Here is a 19011-nt window from a genome sequence, read left to right as displayed (position 1 = left end):
ATTTCTAAATATAAATTCAGAAAAAGGCATGACAGATTGCATCTTTTTTGCAAGTGGTCTCTAAACAATCCATGGAGCAGCATCCTGATACTCCTCAGTCTGCAAAGCTCATCCTGCCGGCCCACACTGCAACAGCCCAGGGGCCATGCACACAGAGAGGCAGAGTGCAGACTTGGGTCCACAGTACTGGGTCCAGATTGTATCTCCACTGTTATCCTTATACCTCAGTTTCCATCACCTGTAGTACAGAGATAAAAATTGTAGCTTAAAGGTATACAAGTTAATTTTAAAGAACTGAGGTTTTTCAGGCACTTAGGAAGCACTAAAGAAGTAAATAAGAACTAAGAAGAAAAAATGCTTTATAAGTCTTGTAGGAAATTAATCTCTAGCAATCAAATTGGTACTACCCTAAAAAAAAAGGCAATAAAAGCAGTTTGATGTTTAATAGCAACAGTGACAGTGTACTTCCTTTCTGGTAGGAAAACTCCACATCTGCCTAGGAAATGTTTAAAAGAACATGTGTAGCATGACTAATCAAAATAGCAAAACAAACAAACAAACAAAAACCACCTAGAAATTATGCAGGTGTCCATTGAGAACACAGAAATTTTCATGGTATACTATATCACAGTGGAAATGAATGGACAATAGCTCCATGCAACATAAATAAAATTAAAATCATAAAATCGAGAAGAAAATCAAGAATAATATATAATATAGCAAATCCATCTGATTGCCAATAAAAAGCAAGCACAACTAAACAATGTTTTGAAATTGATAAAACTATATTTAAAAGGTGGGGAAATGAATGAACAACGCAATATCACATTAGTGCTAACAGGAAAGTGAGTGAATGTTGTGTGAACAACAGAGGTATTTCCCATGAACAGGCCACACTGAGGAGGGGAGAGCACACTCAGCCTCACAGGACCAGGCCGTCCCTTCTGCCTGGAACACACCGCCCACATCTGCGTTAGACACTATCCAACGACTGAGGTCCAGATCAGCAAAAGGGTTCCCCTAAGTGGGGACCAAGTGTCCAGCAAGAGAATGGATACCTCTCTGAGCCAGCTGAGGACACACTTTGTCTCTGTGGTCGTGGACGGCTACGAGGGTGGCCTGGCCGGTGATCTAGAATCCCTACTGCTTGGTAGGACAGGGCACGAGAACTGTGCACCACTCGTTACTATGACCTCCCACTGCCCACAACAGTCCCCTGCACAGAGAAAGCGTCCAATATCTGCTGAAAGAATCAACCAACCAACAATGAAGAGCAGAAGGATGCAGCAAGCCAACATGGGAAGAGGCTGTGGAACCGGAGAGCTTCAGAAGTGCGAAATTCTGTCAAAGACTGGAAATAAAAAGTGCACATTTGAGGCAAAGAAATGCAATAAAGTGTCACAGTAGAATTTACTGACAATCGGGGCAGCAAACACATTTGCTTATTTGAAATGAAAAGACCAAAGTAATAAGTAATGAGATCAAATGAATTATGGCACATCCATACTATTAAATATTATGCAGCTTATAAAACCAATGTAGTAAAATTCTATTTTCTGACATATAAATCCAATAATGACATTGAGTGAAAACAAAATGCAGACATTTATTTATCTACAGAGAGATAGAGAAAGAAAAATCCAATTTTTGACAGAAATAAACTAAATAAATGATTTCTGTTTTATGCCTATAGCTACAAAGGAAATCATGGTTACTCCTGGGTAGCAGGAGTTACTTTTTAAAATATTCTTCTATGTTGTTTAAATTTTCAGCAAATATTAATTGATTTTGTAATTTAAAGCAAGTAAAAACATTTACTTTTTAAATAAGTCAGGGAGGAGAAATTAAATTTTGTGGATTAACTAATGAGACAATTTGAAGTCGATACTCAGTTTCAACTCAGGCTCGACTATAGAGAATTGAAAGTAATGGAAAGAATGGTGGCTGTGGGAAGGAAGAGAAAGCAGAGCAGTTTGAAGAAAGGATGACTTGAAAGTTCCAACTCTGATAGAGCAGAAGCCACCTGTCATGGTGTCTCCCACACCTAACAGGAAATGCCCATCATTCCCATTCAGAGGCAGGGGAAGGACTATATGGCAGACTGGAAGAATCTGAGTTAGTGGCAGACATTTCCAAAATCAGAGCTTCTCTGTCCTTAGTCACAGGATTCACTTTACCTGCAGAGAAACTTCTCTTGCACTGGAGGAAATGAAATTGGTTTCATCAGCCTTGTCAGATAAACTGTATTATGCAAAGCTCTGGCTGATCCCAGGAAGACAGGCTGAGGCTCAGGCACTGACAAGCACTCCCTGCTGATGTGGCCGTGGCTGTACTGCACCCTGGGCCTCAAGCTGTCCCTTTAGTTGGTAAATAGCACCTGCGAATTCATTGTTACAGGAAAAGCAGTGCACACGTTTATTTGTACTCTAGGCAACAGGATGCATTTCCAGTTGCCTGAGTAGACGAAGGTGATGCACCTTAATACCGTGTGTCAGAGGCAAAACGCGAGGCTTCATCTTGCTGCTCAGGAAAGTGCCTGCAGCTCCCCTGGTCGCGACCACAGAACACAAGGAGCAGCTCATTAACCTGGATGAAACTGGACATGATGGGGCTGTGCTTTGAGGAACAAACACCTCATTCTGGCAGGTCAGAGGTCTCCCAAGCACAGACATCAACAGTTGATGGCCCCTCCTTGCACAGACAGATCTGTCTAGTTTAGTAACTAATCCCGTGAATCACAATAAATTGGTATGCTGTGGGAGAAAACTACCTAAGTAAGAAGTCTGGGGAAAAAAAAAGTTGTTTCCAACTTGTAGAATCAGGTATGGTCTAAATGACCAGGGAACATGAGGCAGGCAGTGGTTGCTACAGTGGCTCAATAAGATCAGGCAGTTTGGACTTGATCAACACACAGACATACACACTCAAATACATTAAAAAAAGCTTAAAAATATTCAAATACTTTGCATAGCTGGTTTTATCTCTAGAACATTCTCTGAAGGAAATCATCAGAGATATTTATTAGGGGTATTTTCTTCATTCTTTAGCTTTTAATTTGTTAATAATGTGGTATATATGATAGTAGAATGCATTTCAATTCACTGAATACAAATGGAGCACAATTTTCATTTCTCTGGTTGTACACAATATAGAGTTGGACCATATATGCAGTCATACATGATGCTGAGACATTTGGGGCCTTAATCCTGGAGAAACTGTCCCTTCCCAGGGCCAGCTCATTCCCCTGCAAGGACACCTTGAGGTACAAATCACCAAGACAAAGCCCTCACTTCCAACCATCTGCTCCACCAGACTTTCAAACACTAGCAAATGGCCCCTTGCTACTGCATCCAGGGCCAGGTACCTAGTGACTGCTCCCATAGCCTTCAGATCTTCCAATCCTAACTTCCCCACAGAGGCTACCCAGCCTCACCCTTCCTTCCCTGGAGAGTTCCAATCCAGGCTCAGTGCTTGCCCTGCCTGCCAGCCTCCTGGTGGTCCCTGGCCCTTCCCAGTAAAGGGGTGCTATGCCTCTGTCTCTGTACATTCCTTCCATCTTGGCAAGCACTTCCTGTCTTCTTTCTTACTGGTCCTGATGAAGACAAAGCCCAGGTACAGCTTTAGCAGATTTCAGCCAAGATGTGCAGTGATGTATATTTATCCTAGTCTGATTATTATGAGTCACAAGCATGATTTCAAAGCACCTATGATGGCCACCAACTCACTATACTTTGACTTATGACTGTGACTCTGTGATTCGGTAAACGAGATATGCATTCAGTAGAAAAAAAGACATACTCTAAATTTTAAAGTTGGATCTTTCCCCAGGCTACAGATATCCATCTGAGATGGTAGGCAGGGAGAGCAATCCCAGTCGACCCTGAGACCACCAGGAAAACAACCCAGACTATACATGGTGCATTATGCTCAGCAACGGTGCGAGGTAACTTAGGTGTATTAAATTCTTATTCAACTCATATTTCCAATACATGATGGATTTCTCAAGATCTAACCTTGTGAACAGAAGTGCATCAATGCAAATAAATAGGTAAAGAAGATGAGATGTTATTTTTAAGAGAAATTTTAATGATATGTTCAAGTTATTAAATATTTTGACTGGAAAATTAGCACTGTGTACAACATAAAGAAATGCACACATGAATACCCACAAATACATGACCACAGAGGTGCACTCCTGCAAATGTGTGCTCCTGTGCATGCACATACACACTTTCATTTTGAAACTTCTCTAAATCTACAGACATAGAGGGCCTGGGCTCCAACTATGACTGTGGCGAGGCAGATCTAAGCTCAGTCACGTGTAGGTTCTACGCCTGCACTTTCCATCTTGAAGTGGGGATAATTTTTGTGCTTTTCTCATAAGGTTAGAAGGATTCACGTATCCACCTAAGTAAACCATTTAGAAGACAACGAGGCCCACTATAAGTCCACAGTAATTGTTAGCCATTTATTGCATAACTTTGTTTCACTTAACATCTAGAGAAAATATACCCAAAACATGAAACTTTCTGAAATATGCAGTTTCGCATACATTTTAGTACTTTGGAGGGCTGTTTTTGCAAGTGTGCTTCAAATGAGCATTTTTGACTGTTATAGGCCAGAATATGTTATGCATTTTATTTTTTAATTTTTTTATTTGTTTTAATTAGTTGTACATGACTAGAATGTATTCATGCACTTTGATATATCATACATAGATGGGGTATAATTTCTCATTTTTCTGAGTGTACATGTTGCAGAATCATATTGGTCATGCAGTCATGTATATACATACAGTAAAAATGTCTGTTTCATTCTACTATCTTTCCTATCCCCGTATCCCCTCACCTTCTCTCCCATCACTTCTGTCTACCTGATCTAAGGTATTGCAATTCTTCCCTAGTGCCCCCTGCCTTATTGTGAATTAGCATCTGCATATTAGAGAAACCATTCAGCCTTTGGTTTTGTGGGATTGGCTTATTTCGCTTTGCATGATATTCTCCAACTCTAACCATTTACTGGCAAATAGCATAATTTCACACTTCTTTAAAGCTGAGTAATGTTCCATTGAGTATATATACAACATTTTCTTTATCCATTCATCTATTGAGGGACACCTAGGTTGGTTCCATAGTCTAGCTATTGTGAATTGAGCTGCTATAAACATTGATGTGGCTGCGTCACTATAGTACGCTGATTTTAAGTCCTTTGGATATAAATCAAGGAGTGGGATACCTGGGTCAAATGGTGGTTCCATTCCCAATTTTCTGAGGAATCTCCATACTGCTTTCCATAGTGGTTGCACCAATTTGCAGTTCCACCAGTAATGTATGAGTGTACTTTTTTACCCCATCCTCACCAACATTTATTGTTGCCTGTATTCTTTATGATTGCCATTCTGACAGGAGTAAGATGAAATCTTAGAGTAGTTTTGATTCGCATTTCTCTAATTGCTAGAAGCGTTGAGCACTTTTTTATATATTTGATAAACTCATCAATCAAAAGACAGAGACTGGCAGATTGCGTTATTTCTTTTTTGAGAGAATGCTGCAGAGAAAAATTAAGATAAAGTGAGAACTTAAGCACTCCATCTAATTTGTATCATGGAAAAACTAAAGTGGCTCTCTACAAAGTCCAGTCTGGTAAACTTCCTGCCATGGTCATGTTTGAAGACATCAAACGTGACTAGAGTGTTGAGAATAGTGTCAAAAAGCACCTTTAATTAACTTGAAAAAGACCAGGATTATTTTATCTTGTCAGAGCCAATTACCACCCAAAAGAACTCAGCCTAAGTAACAGCATCATCGTGCTCAGGATTCCCTATGGCTTGGCATCTATGTGTTCCTCTTCTGAGAAGGAGAATAAAATAGAACCCCATGATACACCCAACTTCTCTACAGGATATTCCACAAAGGCAAAGATTTTGCTCAGAGTAGAAAACTAGAATTTAAATTCAATTTTTTATCTCAGAAGCACATTGACCCATTGACTGAAGTGAAAGCAGAAAAGTACAAATCAAGAAAATACTACAATGCTCCAAAGCCTACAGAAAATAAAACAGCAGTGTGTGGCATCTAATTCCAGATCAGATTAAGTGCATTGGTGGTGGCCATCCATAACCTCCTAAATGGAAGTCCAGCTAGCCTGCTCCAAAACACCACAGCCAGCCTCTCCATTTATCATATGAGTTTCCCACATATCACACTGAAGATAAAATACGATGAGATCATAACCCTTCAAAAGCACAGTTTATTGTCCTATATTTTTCTCTAGTGGTTAATGGTGATTCTCACAGATTGGAGCAGGAAAGGTTATGGAAAGATTTGAGACTCCACACAGCAAGGAAAAAACTTTTTCCTAACAGAGAGGAGCCACCAGGAGTAGAAAAGAGCCCTGCACAGCTAAGGATGGTGCAGAACTCAGTCCAGGGGTGTCAGCAACAGATCCCTTTGGCCCTCTAAGTGAGGACTTTTGCCATTTACCAAATGCATCCCCACAAGCCTTACATTTTCTGTGTGCAATAAAGTGGAAAACTGTGGGCAAACCTATGAGTTTGAGAATCACAGACTTGAATTTCATGTGGACAAGAAATAGATTCAGAGAAGACAGCTGTCACATCCCAGGTTATCAGCCATTTAAAAAACAGCAGTGTGAGAATTTGAATTCACTCTGTCTGATTCAAAGACTACTGTGCAATCCTTTGTCGACAGTGGTATACAGACTGATTGCTTTAGGTAACCTGATAATTTTGCAAAAATATTGTACCATCATGATTGGAGAAAGGCACTGCATTTTAAACTTTATAAAATGTATGTTACATTTCAAGTGTAAGCTAGTATTGGAATGTTAGTCTCTCTGTAAAAGTGAATTCCAGGGGCCAAGCAATCCCGCTCCTACACACATATCTAAGAGAAATAAGGACATATGTCCACAGAAAAACTTATTCATGGATATTCATAGCAGCACCATTTTTAATTAGTCCAAAATGTGAAAATGATCCAGAGGTCCACAACTAATGAATGAAAAACATGCAATATCACTACAACAAAATGCTATTCAACCAGAAATATAAACAGATAGGCCAGGGGTAAACCTGAAAACACACTAATTACAAGGAACCAGTCCTGAGAGGCCATGTATTTTATGATTCAGCTCTTCTGACACCAGATATTGATTAGCAATAGCCCAGGGCTACAGGGAAGTGGAATGGGGAGTTTCTGCTAATGGGCAAAGGTATTTTTAATGGGGTGATCAAAATAATCTAAAATCAATGGTGGCCGTTACACCACTCTGAATATTTGAAAAATGTTAAAACCGTACCAAGATGAATTTTATGGCATGTAAAGCTGTTAGGGAAAAAAATCCCAGATGCCCAGTCTGGCTAGCAGCTTCCTGCATTGCTGGTTCCAGTGGAAGGAGTAAAGAGAGGAGGTCGTGGAGTGGTCGATGCCCAGGAGGGACCACGGAGGGGATCTAGTGCCTTCTCGGTAGCATCCTGTGGGGAGCCCAAAAGTAAAGGAGAGAGTTCTCCATACACAGAACCTTTCACAGCAGGCTCCCGTTGTGTGGCACATGGGGCTCAGGGGATGAGCTCTGGTATTCAAGAGCCACATAAAAACCAATGTAAAACCGACAGTGCTGCTCAATAGATCAAGCCCACAGGACATTTTTGACTGAAATGTACTGCTGCCCACGAAGCCTGTTCCCATGTACATATTCATGAAGCAACTGATTCTACAATTAGTTTAAACACCGTTACATTATTTAAAATTGTAAATTCATTTGCAATTTATGTTATCTAGCATTAAAATTGCTTCATAATTTATGTAACCTATTTCCATTATTGACTTCATAATCATGTGGGTGGACACCTGGTTCCAAGCCCAAGAACGCATTCTTATCTCCAAAATGTGTGCCATATGCACCTTTAGACAATCCCTGGAAACTCCGCGCACCTCCCTTTACCCAGTCTTATGTAACAGAAATCACCACTCTTTTCCCAGCTGTTTTTTGTTTTTCCCCAGTGTTAAAGTGATTAAAGCAGATAGGTAGTACACTTTTTTCAGCATTAGTCATTGTTTTGAAGAACAGAGCAAGATGGAAGAACCAGTGGGGACAGACTGGAGAGCTGTATCCATAAAAGCTCTGCCCCAAAGCTTGGACATGTCATTTCAACAATATATAAGTCCACAACTGCTCTGCTATTTTACTGTGTGGACTTCATAGTGCCATATGTCAGGCAAAAAGAATGTTTCCTGCCACGTCCACCCCTGATTATTGAACATGTTCTTCCACAGCCTCAGAGAACTATTCGAGGGACTGACTGCCCCACCTCCTAGGATGGAGCCTCAATCACTAACACCTTCCCAGTGACCAGGGCTCCACAGTCTCTCATGGCCCTCTTCTCAGCCCTGAAATATCAGAATTGCATGTCCTTCCACTGTTCCCACAGCAGGAGGTCATAATGTGGGACAAACTGTCAAAACAGTGTCTTGGATCATAAAATACTTAGGTTTCCCCTAAATGACAATTCTATGAATCTTTAGCAAGCATGTCTGTACAGATTAATCCCTTGGCCACTGGACAAGATTTGCAACCTCGTGGGGATTTTCTGGGAAAAACTCTCTTCCATGGGAGTCTCCCTAAGGAATTTCAAAGATGAGCCTTGGCCCAGGGTTGGTAGCGAAACACAGCAGTCATCACAAGCAGCAGCCTCTTCTCCTATCACCACTCTCTCCACACCAGTGTCCCGGAGCTGCCAGCTCGCACAGTCAGCATGCTCTGCTCAACCAAAAGCAAACCTGTCCCATCTGTATCAGCCCCAAGTACAAATCATTGCAGCTGTTTCCGCTGATCCACTGCATGGAGGATCCTGTCCTTATCTGTCATAGCCACATATTCACAATAATTACCTGTACACACACATGCACACAACACACACACAACACACACACGCACACAAATGCACACACACAGGACTCAGATGCCTGAATCACACTCTTTTGCTCCACTCTATTTCATTGATGTCAATCCATAAGGAAGACCCACAACACATCGGCATATTCCTACAATCTATAAGGTGATGCAGTTCATGGGTAAGGACTAATTGTAAAATGCAACCATGGTTTTGGAAGGGTCTGATTGGACAACCCACCTCAAGTCTATTGACACTTCTCTCTAGGTTTCTTAGAAGAGACATGCCCCAACCTCACCCCCAATTCTGCCATGCCAATGTAATGATTCCACAGGTCCTTCAAGCTCTTCTTAGAATAAGGCAGACTTGGATTTGAAATATGCTTGATCTTCTATCTCTGTGACTCTGGATGGGTCACAAACCTTTGCCAACTCTCTTCCCTCATCTAAAGACACCCATACCAGCTACCCGTCCAGGTTTTGGTGAGGTCCAAAGTGGTTCATGCTTTAATGTTCTCAACAAACAACCAGGCCTATGGTATGTGGCCATTAGAAGGACCCCATGGAGTGAGTGCCCTTTACTCCCTGCTCCAGGGTGGCCTGGTTGGGTCACCTGACTGTTCTCCTTTTCCTTCCACGTCTCTGCAGCATGGCTTAAACGTCTCTACCAGGGCCCTCTGGTCTTGACGCTGTGACAGCCCCCAAGCATTTCCAACAGAATGCCACACACATCACTTCACACCCTGTGCCTCACCTTTGTCCTGCATCCACCATCCGGATCCTTGAAACAGAAGCACTTTCCTGCCCATCTGCCCTTTGCACTTTATGTTCTGAATGCCATCTCTAAATTGTCTACCTTTTCTTCCAGTATTGGAAAAGCCCACCTCCAATGCATCCAGAAAAGCTGTAATGCTTCCCCACTCTCATTCCCCAAGGGGATTATTTCTTCCTTCCATCTTGTACTCAAAAAACATTGAACATGCCCTTCACTGATCCACTTACATAGTGATATAACTATTTATGAACTTAATTTCCAACACAAGTGCCGCAGTCTGGCTGGGCACAATCAGGAGCCACTTGTCAAAAGAAACTAACTTTATTTTTAGAACCACACACGCCAAACAAAACAGCCTCTCAGGAAAAACCCTCAGAGCCTCAACTGCCACCACCGGCTTTCCACAAGCCTCTCTCTCCCACACAAGCTTCTCTCCACCTCCCACAATCCTCCTGCTCTTGAGGCCGATTGGCTGGGTCACGTGGGCGGAGCCAAAAAAGTCCCCCAATGAGCAGCTCCATGGTCTGAAAGGGCAGGGAAACAGCCCAATGAGCATCACCGCAGAGGAGCCAATCAGCTAGATGTTGCTGGGGCCGAGGAGCCAATCAGCTAGATGTTGCTGGGGCGCTGTGAGCCAATCATCAGCCGGCAGCTGGAAGTTTGCTGGCAGCTGGAAGTTTGCTGGGGCCCCTTCGGCTGTGGCTCTCAACACACAAGTCCACAGGCCAAGATACTCCAACACCTTTTCATTACAGTAGAGCACAGGTCTTAAATGTACAGGGGTATAATCAATGGTATAGTCAATGTTTTTGTGACAAAGGAAGAAGTATCAGGAGCAATAGAGAAGCCCAGCTCCTACATGGAGCATCTTGAACTGACGTTCCTACCATGGCTTGGCTGGGTGACTTAGGCAAGATAATTCTCTTCTCTAAGGCTCAATTGCCTATGAAACAGGGATACTGCTGCACTTTCCTAGGGGTTGCTGTGAAAATTATAATATCACATTTTTACCTGAATCATCTCACAGTGACTAGCATGCAATGATTAACACATACCTGCTGTCACATACTGAAGATGGGAACCCTTAATTTTAAGCCATCTCATCGGCCAGACCTCTTTGCTGAATAATCCCAGTCACTGCCCAGAAGCTCAAGTGCTAGAGGTAGCTTAATGAAACAGAAGAGAATGAGAGAAGAGACAAACAGAAACCATATGTGTATAGCTCTCTTGACATCGGAGCTGATCAGAAACACATCAGAGGCCCAGGTATAAAACTCAAGGGTGGTTACATCTCAGTCCTTCTGTGAATCTCCATTACAGGAGGCACATGTGATTCTCATGCCCCTTTCCTAGAGAAGAAACCCACAGCTGTCACACGTCCCTGAAATGGGGTGATGCACCCTTTAATTAGCTACCTGCCGTGGTTTTTTATTTTGTTTTTGTTTTTGTTTTTTCCTAATCTGCTAAAGAAACAAATGGGGAACAAATTGAAGCTAAGATGCCTGTAACATTCTCCTACCAGCAACAAATCTTTCCATCAAGGCTACACCACTCACCCATTTGGAAACACAGCTCAGGTCCCTAATGCTATTTTCACCATATTCCTTATTTAATCAAGATATTTTAAAATGTGAATTTTCAATGATGAATGATTAAAAGGCTCCGTTTATAAAGGACCATTTCCGTATCCCACTGGACACACCATTTGAAGATAATTTCCCCTTGTCAAGGTCCAAAACCATGATTAGAGGAGCTTCTCATAGATAGTTCTTGAGACCACAGGAAGAAAATAGTGACTAATGAATGAGCAAACCCTAAGACATTCCAGATGGACAGTCTCATGTGACCCCCAAAGGCTAACTTACATAAGGAGGATACTCTGCTCTGACCACAGACCATCAACAAGCAGTGAACCATGAACCAGCTCCCTCCTTTTGAGCAGGTATTAGATTCCAGAAGAGATTATCCAGCCACCCAAAGAAAGGGTGAATATAAGGTAACAGCTCTCCAGAGCATGTTCTCTCGCCCAGTTTAACGAGGGGCCATGTGGTTTGGAAGCCACTTCTAAACTTACAGAATGTTAAGCAAGATATTCATTATTTTATCCCACCACGAAACAACAGGCCCAAGCAATCAGCTCCAGGAATGTTCTCGGAGACTGTGTTTGTACACGTTAGGAAAAAAAACAGGGTGTGAAAAACACCCTACTGGTTATAGCATTTCTGTCCTTTCTGAGAATGTGAATAACAAACAGAAATGGCTTCATGGAAAAAGAGACCCCCCCAGTGATCCAAAATCCTACAGGAATCCCACTATTTGTTCTGTCCAGGAACTCTTGTAAAAATTGTTCCCAACATCCAGCATCTATGAATTGTCCCTAACTCAGAGCTTTCCGAACTTTCCACTAATCACCTTTCTTAACTTTAAGCAATAAAGTCTAGATTCAGGAGGCCCATGTATTAGTCAAGTTTTCATCACTCTCACCAAAGTACCTGACATGAACACCTGGGAGGAGGAGAAGTTTACTTTGGCTCACAGTGTAGAGGTCTCAACGCCTGGTCAGCTGACTCCATTGCTCCAGGACAGAGGTGAGGCAGAGCATATGGTGAAAGGATTTGGGGGAGCAAAGCTACTCATGGCAGCCAGGAAGCAGAGAGCAACAAAGGAAGGGACCAGGGACAGATATGATCCAAGGCACGTGCCCAATGAATGGCTTCCTCAAGCCATGCCTCACCTGCTTACAATTACCACCTGGGAGTCCACTCAAATTATTAGTCCATCAAATGGATTAATTCAGTGATGAGATTTCACCCCTGATCATGTCTAAAAGCCCCACCTGTAAACCTTGCTGCATTGGGCAACGATGCTTTCAACACGTGAGCATTGCAGGGAGGGGAGACGTTCCAGATCCAACCTGCAACAACCCAACACAAACTTTCTACCAGCCTGGTTCACCTGCAGTCCCATTGAGTGGACTGAATAAAACAAAATCAGAGCCAATGGTGTTCTGGTGGAGAAGTAGAGAAGAATACTGTACCGGGGGCTGGACAGGCCTGAGTCAATCAGAAAAATGAGGGCTAAGTAGCTTCAGCTCTGAGAGTGCCATGTCTCTGTGGGTGAAGTCAGCACAGGCTCCCAACCTTACTGGCTGATTTTGAAACGAGAATGAGTTAATGTGTTTGAAGCTAGCAAGGGTACACAATGATCAACAATTATGAATTAGCTTTGATGACTCTTTAAAGGCCGGTAGGGGGGACTCAAATATGCTTGATTCTCTTCACATCATCTACTACTCCTTGACCACATGGAAGGTGTGTGGCTGAGTGAGACCACCACAGTAAGCAGGTTTTCCCATGCTCACAGGAGAGGCTAGTCAGAGATAGGGACCCACAGGTCAGCACAAATTACCCAGAACTGGTAAATACCTGAGACCAACCTTTATCCAACTGGCTCCAAGTTCCCATGAATAATGCTGCTACAGCATATCTGCTGCCTTTTGTGGCCACAAAAGTAGGAACGAACTTGTTAGAAATAAATAGAGCATGGCTAAAGTGTCACAACCCAGTCGGCTCTGTCCAGAGGGACGCCACAGCCACAAGAGCAGCGTTTGTCCAAATACAAACATGCCCCTCACAGCAACGACTCCCTCACAGTTGAGTTCAGCAAAGGCATCAAAACTGATAAAGATAACACTGGCCTTTGAAAGGCTGGCCTGTGGGAATGTCTGCTAAAGATCCTACCCCAGATTTATTTTAAAATAAACATGATAATTAAAGCCTAGAAAAGTTGAAAGCTAGAAATATTTTCTCAAACATGAAACAAACTGCCTTTCTGTCAGTAATCAAATCCAGTGAGGTTTGAATGTATTTCTGCTTTAAAAAGAAAAACGAAGAAGAAACACTCATTTTTTTCTCTATAACGAAAAGATTATGGACATCAAGAAAATGTTTGACCTGCATACATACATAAAGCCCCAAATGTAAGCATTAAGTATTTATTGGGCATGTAAAATATGTATAGCGCTAGAATGTATTTTTAAAAATAATTCAAAGAAATTTCATCAAGTATTAAGGAGCCTACATCAAATTCAGGAAGAAGAAACACACAAAAATTGATTTTGAAGAACTGATAAAATATCATGCTGAAAATCAAAAGACATCCATTGAGTTAACATAAATTGGCAGTGTCTGGGTCAAGAGAACGTACAGAGAAGAAGTAAATGAAATTAGCTCCATGCAAGCAGATTTGTAGTAGTAGAGGTCAAAGAGGTCTTTTGATTAATTTTAGTTATTGTCATACAATATGTTATGTCATATAATATGGAGAATGGAAAGAGAGATTCTGGAAGGAAAATACATTCTATCAAACATCTCATAGCATAAACAACATACACCAGAGTTTGTTAGCCTCAGCATCCCTGGGATTCAGGACAGGATGACTTCTTGTTGTGGGAAGCTCTCCTGGGAGCTGGAAGTGTGGCGGTATCACCTACCTCTACCCATGGAAGGTAAGTAGCCCAAGACAACAGTCTTGAAAATCAAAGTGATTTTCCCAGACTTTGACAAATGGCTACCACTGGGGAAAAGGGGACAAAACTACCTTCTTTCCCATTGAGAACCAGCACTATATACAAAATTTTAAAAAGAAATACGGATATAGCAAGCAAACCAAATATAAATTGGGAATATTGATCTCATTTTTCATAGTTCAGTTTTCTTTTCTACTTACTATGCTAATATGGTCCCATAGAAAGTGTGACACATACTTATCACAATGACGCAGAATTCTGCCATGATGAAATCTAGGTTTTATAAATCAGTTATACAATGGGAAGCAGAAAAATGTGCTTCTATTACCATAGTAACAAGGACAGCCCAGTTTAGTAAGTGAAGTGGACACTGTCAAAATTTAAAAGCAAAACCTTTACCTAGCCCATTTAAAAAACCCGCATGGGAACCAAGAAGCCCCCAGGGAAGTTGTTCCCCTCAGTTAACTGGCTGTTTTGGCTTGGATCTGCAGATGGCATTAGAATTAAAACCCAAGTATGCACCTTCGGAATAGAAGATATGACCTTCATAGGGTCACTGATGAAGAAAAGAGGGAGAGACAACTTCTTTGGTTTCCAGTCATTCCCCATGTCTCTTTTTAAATGACACGGCAGTGCTACATGGCTTTAAGCTCTAGAAAGTGAGTCTCAAGCACAAAAGTTACCAGGGAAAAGGAAGAGACTACTGTCCTACCTTGCTACCAATACTGCCACCATTATTGATACCACTGGTTATCGGTGACAAGTCCTGCTTCCTCACATGTTGAAGGATAACATTAGAGAAGCACCCCAAGGCAAGCATATAAAGCAGAGTTTATTTAAAAATGAGTAACATAGACTTCTCCCAGGAGAAGCTACTATCCTGGTATACCAAGAAGTGAGAGAATTCTGCCTTTCTTATATATCTTAGGCTTTCTTTGTTCTCCTGCTTTCTTTCCCTTTCTTCTCTTCTTCCTATGTACATGACTAGGCCCAGGACATGCTCAGGTGGGATGGCAAAAAGATGAGAAGCAGATGGACAGGACATATTAATTAACAACTTTTATAACTTCCTGTAGAGAGGGACAATTCCTGGGATAAGTTACCTCAGCAACAGGTTGGAGCAGGGGCAGGTCATCTTGAAAAGGGTGGAGGAAGGGCTCTGAAGGCATTTCAATCCCTAAGGGGGCAGTCTCCAACTTCCCAGGCTCAATGTGGCCTTCTTGATCAGACCTGATTGATTGACCTCTCTATATTGACTACCTGTCTTATTCTGGCTTCATTGTCATCACAATCAATAACATCACCACTATCATCACCTACACCATTATCACTTCCACCATCACCACACCACCACAATCATCATGATCACCAATACTGTCACCATCTTTACCACCAACACCATCAACAACATTACCATCATCATCACCTTCAACACCACCACCACTACTCTCACCACCTATACTACCATCACCATCAGCAATATCACCACCATTATCACCTCCACCACCACCATCACCAATACTCTCACAACCTCCACCACCATCACCTTGAATAACATCACTGCCATCATCACCTTCACCACCAGCCCCAATATTGTCATCACCTCCACCACCATCTCCACCACCACAACCCTCACCATCACAATAACCAATATCACCACTATCACCAGTACTGTCATCACCTATACCACCACCACCATCAACATCAACATCAACATCACCTCTACCAGCACCACCATCACCAATATCACCACCATCATCATCACCAACACCTCTACCATCACTATCAACAATATCATCACATGAATGTGAGGTATCCCCCAAAAGTTCAAGTGTGAGACAATGCAAAAAGGTTCAGAGGAAAAATGATTGGGTTGTGAGACTCTTAACCCAACTAGTGAATTAATCCCCTGATAGGGATTATCTGAGTGGCAACTTAAGTAACAGGGCAGAGCTGGAGGATGTGGGCATGGGGTGTGGCTTCCAGGTATGTATTTGTATCTGGCAAATGGAAACCTCTCTCTGCTTTCTGATCACCAGTGATCCACTTCCCTTTGCCACACTCTTCCACCATGATGTCCTGCCTCACCTCGAGCCCCAAGGAATGGAGCCTGCTACCTATGGACTAAGACCTCTGAAATCATGAGCCCCTAAATAAACCTTTCCTCCTCTACAATTGCTCTGGTGGGGTCCTTTAGTCAAAGCAGCAAAAAAGCTGGATAAAACTCCACCATCTTCACCACCACTATCACCATCACCTCTACCTCCATTGCCACCACCACCAGCACCCATCATTGCAATTATCACCATTGTCATCATTGTTAACACATCACCACCATCACTGCTACATAGAAATCTCGTCTGCCACAGCTTGGAATCCGATAAGCCTTCTGTAGCTCCATCACAATCAGAACCTCTCCTTGTACCTTACCACACTAACGCACTTCAGCACGTACTTCCAAATTATCCTACTCTCTCCTACATCTATCTGGGACTTCAACATTTCCAAAGTTTGCTCAAGTTGTTTGTTCTCTTGGTCTGGGATATACCCTCCACACAAATTTTTAGATTAGCCATTTCTTAAGACAAGCTTCAAACACACTGGATATACAGTAATACCGAAACTGTTTAAAATTACAGAAACTCCCTCCGTAGTATGTTATGAAATGAGTTTTCTAATGAATGAGCAACTATTTACTTAACCCAAACATAATACCCAATAGATGACAGTCATAGTTCTAAGTATTTTATAATTACCAACTAATTTATCTTCATAACAGTGCAATAAAAGGTTATTGTTTTATTATCATCATTTTACTGGTGTGGAAACTGAGGCAGAGGGCATTAAAAAATGTGTCCAAGGTCACAGTTGATAAATGACAGCTGACATTCGAGTCCAGGCAGCAGCCTCTCTAGGATCTCTGAACCACTCCACCCAGAAGCCCACTCCATATTGAAAACAGTTCCAAGGCAAACCTTATGCTGAACTTTTATTTTCTTAAATTAATGCCATGGAGTCCAAAAGAGCTCTGGCAACAGTTATTAGACTGATTTTCAACTTCTTTTTAATATGAAATCCTGTTTCCAAAATTCTTGAGCCCATCTGCATCTCCTCCAAACATACTCTAAAAAAGAACCACTAATTTTGCTACAATTTCCTCTTTTCATAGACATGGAAACTGAGGCCCTAGGAGAGGATTTGCCAGGCCACCGAGTAGGTTGGTGGCAAAGCTGAAACCAGAGCCAGGGGTCCTGGTGCCAAAGAGATGCCCTTCAATTGTCCTTCTGCACCCTGGCTCAAGGTCAACTAGAGTTTCTACACAAAATTGTGGTGTCACATGTAACAATTGAGACGACGATGGCTGGAGACACATGAAAATTAATTTGAAAGTCAAAGGAAAATCATTTACCCGAAGTCAAATATCCCACAGTGAAATCCAACAGGTCAGGTTGTACCTCTCATCTAAGGATTCTAAATCCCCTTGTAGGAACCCCTGGGCAACTGAGTTAAGAACCGCGTAACAGACACTTCAGTGATCTGCCAGGATAAGGCCACGGCTGAGCAAGAGCTGAAATGCCCAGTCCCTCAATACCTCCATCTGAGGTCACACCTAGCCCAGGGGCTCTGACCCCAAACCACACCCACAAAGGCAGCTCCTCTGCAAGTGGAGGGGGTTCTCCAGCCGCAGCTCCCTAACTGACTTACCTGCTGCTCTTCAGACCCCCATGTCTTCAACCTTCCCATGACTAAGTTTTTCCCTGTGGAAAAACAACTTCTCTCCTTGAGGAGGTGTTGAGAAATCATTAACCACCACTGGCAGAAGAATGAGACCTCCACAGCCTGAGACCACAGGCATGATGAGGCTGAGTCATCATCAGGATGGCCCCTGCTGATCCTGCATGCAGCTACCCAGAACAAAATCTCCAGATGGAGGAGAGACAGGGAACCCTGTGGTCAAGCCAACAAGCAAGATCCCTATTGTTCTCTGGTTTCCAAATAAGATTAAGTGTGATTCTCTACCCTAATTTAGAGGTTTTTTTTTTTTTTCTTTTTTTCCACCTACAACCAGGTACAATGCAATCTTGATTTTAAAAGTTATATATATATTTCTATTAACACATACATAAAAATAATTACCTGGTACAGAAAATTTCTTTCAGGTACCATTTTATTATGAGAATGTCTTTCTTTTTAGAAACCGTAAATTAAAAGTACTAGAATTTTATTTTCTTGTGTCTTTATTTTATTAAATAAAAAAAGTGTATAAGGAAGAGATAAGCATGCACCTAACCTATAGTAATCAGACAAAAGAAACCATAATATCTTGAGGGTCTACATGTTAAGAAAGCAAATACTTCATAAGAAAAATAACAATCAACTCCAAAAATTACTGGGATCTCATTAATAATGAAGTATGTGCAACTAATGAATTTTCTCTGGTGCAACATAGGATCCAAAGAATTAGTTTCTTTGTTCATGTTCTCAAAATACGTTGTCCCCTTTTCCTGGGGCCATTTCACTGCCTGATGTCCTCGGCCTCCAGAAGTCCACCTCTCCAGTGTTGGAATTTCCATTTCATTTGTCTTTAATCTGTCAGGCTCCTCTTTTTACCAATTATAAAGAAGTAAATAAAACAATATGCAAGGGGAAAAAAAAAGACACACCAGCTGCCCACATTTCTACTACAGAGTGTTCTCTAACTGCTCCTTATATTTATTCTTGAGTTATAGCAAATGACAGTTTCCATCTGGACTTCTTTTTTTTTTCATAAAGACATTTCTCATTTCATCCTGTG

At 41.9% G+C, this 19011-nt stretch overlaps 1 protein-coding gene across 7 annotated transcripts in view; it reads right to left on the bottom strand.

The window, feature by feature from the left end:
- The window catches only part of Sema5a (semaphorin 5A), a 451060-nt gene that overhangs the window by 296121 nt on the left and 135928 nt on the right, over nt 1-19011 (bottom strand). Inside the window, exon 1 of one of the 7 annotated variants that reach the window (XM_046430341.2) lies at nt 17922-18017. The exons of 5 other annotated variants lie outside the window; for them this stretch is intronic. The gene's annotated coding sequence lies outside the window, so the exon portion shown is untranslated. Of the gene's footprint in view, nt 1-17625; nt 17728-17921; nt 18018-19011 lie in introns of those variants that run through there. One more of the 7 variants, XM_046430342.2, reaches the window with a different exon arrangement.

This window comes from Marmota monax, unplaced genomic scaffold, assembly GCF_021218885.2.
Source record: "Marmota monax isolate L192 unplaced genomic scaffold, Marmota_monax_Labrador192_F-V1.1 WCK01_AAM20220418_F8-fsc00082, whole genome shotgun sequence".
Lineage (NCBI taxonomy): Eukaryota > Metazoa > Chordata > Mammalia > Rodentia > Sciuridae > Marmota > Marmota monax.
This window is presented reverse-complemented; position numbering and strand designations above follow the sequence as displayed.